At 41.4% G+C, this 2,204-nt stretch overlaps 1 non-coding gene across 1 annotated transcript; it reads right to left on the bottom strand.

Moving 5' to 3' along the window:
- Positions 1–289: 289 nt before the first annotated feature.
- Positions 290–397, bottom strand: LOC148573849 (small nucleolar RNA R71). Its single transcript, XR_015905611.1, has one exon. It is a non-coding gene; the product is annotated as a small nucleolar RNA R71 (small nucleolar RNA).
- Positions 398–2,204: the final 1,807 nt, after the last annotated feature.

Raw genomic sequence — 2,204 nt, forward strand, 5'->3', positions numbered from 1 at the left:
CAATTTTGAGCTTAAACCTCAATTAGTTTCTCTGATGTAGCAGAACTGCAAGTTTCATGGACTTCCATCTGAAGATCCTTTTCAGTTTTTAACTGAATTCTTGCAGATATGTGATACTGTTAAGACTAATGGAGTAGATCCTGAAGTCTACAGGCTCATGCTTTTTCCGTTTGCTGTGAGAGATAGAGCTAGAATATGGTTGGACTCTCAACCCAAAGATAGCCTGAACTATTGGGATAAGCTGGTCACGGCTTTCTTAGCCAAGTTCTTTCCTCCTCAAAAGCTGAGCAAGCTTAGAGTGGATGTTCAAACCTTCAGACAGAAAGAAGGTGAATCCCTCTATGAAGCTTGGGAGAGATACAAGCAACTGACCAAAAAGTGTCCTTCTGACATGCTTTCAGAATGGACCATCCTGGATATATTCTATGATGGTCTGTCTGAATTAGCTAAGATGTCATTAGATACTTCTGCAGGTGGATCCATTCACCTAAAAAAAATGCCTGCAGAAGCTCAAGAACTCATTGACATGGTTGCTAACAACCAGTTCATGTACACTTCTGAGAGGAATCCTGTGAGTAATGGGACGCCTCAGAAGAAGGGAGTTCTTGAAATTGATGCTGTGAATGCCATATTGGCTCAAAACAAAATATTGACTCAGCAAGTCGATATGATTTCTCTGAGTCTGAATGGAATGCAAGCTACATCCAATAGTACTCAAGAGGCATCTTCTGAAGAAGAAGCTTATGATCCTGAAAACCCTGCAATAGCAGAGGTGAATTACATGGGTGAACCATATGGAAACACCTATAATCCCTCATGGAGAAATCACCCAAATCTCTCATGGAAGGATTAACAAAAGCCTCAACAAGTCTTTAACAATGGTGGAAGAAACAGGTTTAATAGCAAGCCTTTTTCCATCATCAACTCAGCAATAGATAAAGAATTCTGAGCAGAATCTATCTAGCTTAGCAAATTTAGTCTCTGATCTATCTAAGGCCACTGTGAGTTTCATGAATGAAACAAGGTCCTCCATTAGAAATTTGGAGGCACAAGTAGGCCAGCTGAGTAAAAGGATCACTAAAATCCCTCCTAGTACTCTCCCAAGCAATACAGAAGAAAATCTAAAAGGAGAGTGCAAGGCCATTGAACTGACCATCATGGCCGAACCCACAAGAGGGGAGAAGGACGTGTATCCCAGTGAGGAAGACCTCCTGGGACGTCCAGTGATCAATAAGGAATTTTCCTTTGAGGAACCAAAGGACTCTGAGGCTCATCTAGAGACCATAGAGATTCCATTAAACCTCCTTACGCCCTTCATGAGCTCTGATGAGTATTCATCTTCAGAAGACAATGAGGATGTTATTGAAGAGCAAGTTGCCGAGTTCCTTGGTGAAATCATGAAGCTGAATGCCAATTTATTTGGTAATGAGACTTGGGGAGATGAACCTCCCCTGTTTACCAATGAACTAAACGCATTGGATCAATTGAGATTGCCTCAGAAGAAACAGGATCCTGGAAAGTTCCTAATACCTTGTACCATAGGTACCATGACCTTTGAGAAGGCTCTATGTGACCTTGGGTCAGGGATAAACCTCATGCCCCTCTCTGTAATGGAGAAACTGGGAATCTTTGAGGTACAAGCTGCTAAAATCTCATTAGAGATGGCAGACAATTCCAGAAAACAGGCTTATGGACAAGTAGAGGACATATTAGTAAAGGTTGAAGGCCTTTACATCCCTGCTGATTTCATAATCCTAGATACTGGGAAGGATGAGGATGATTCCATCATCCTTGGAAGACCCTTCCTAGCCACGGCAAGAGCTGTGATTGATGTTAACAGAGGTGAACTAGTCCTTCAATTGAATGAGGACTCCTTTGAGTTTAAAACTCAAGGACATCCTTCTGTAAACATGGAAAAGAGGAACAGTAAGCTTCTCTCAAAACAGAGTCAACCAAAGCCCCCACAGTCAAACTCTGTTTGGTGTTGGGAGGCCACAACCAAACTTTAAGTTTGGTGTTGAACTCCCATATCCAAACTCTAAGTTTGGTGTTAGGAAGTCTCAACAATGCTCTGAACATCTGTGAGGCTCCATGAGAGCCCACTGTCAAGCTATTGACATTAAAGAAGCGCTTGTTGGGAGGCAACCCAATTTTTATTTATCTAATTTTATTTTATTTTTATTGTTATTTCATGTTTTATTAGG

This window comes from Arachis ipaensis, chromosome B2, assembly GCF_059453495.1.
Source record: "Arachis ipaensis isolate K30076 ecotype BB chromosome B2, ASM5945349v1, whole genome shotgun sequence".
NCBI classification, from domain to species: domain Eukaryota; kingdom Viridiplantae; phylum Streptophyta; class Magnoliopsida; order Fabales; family Fabaceae; genus Arachis; species Arachis ipaensis.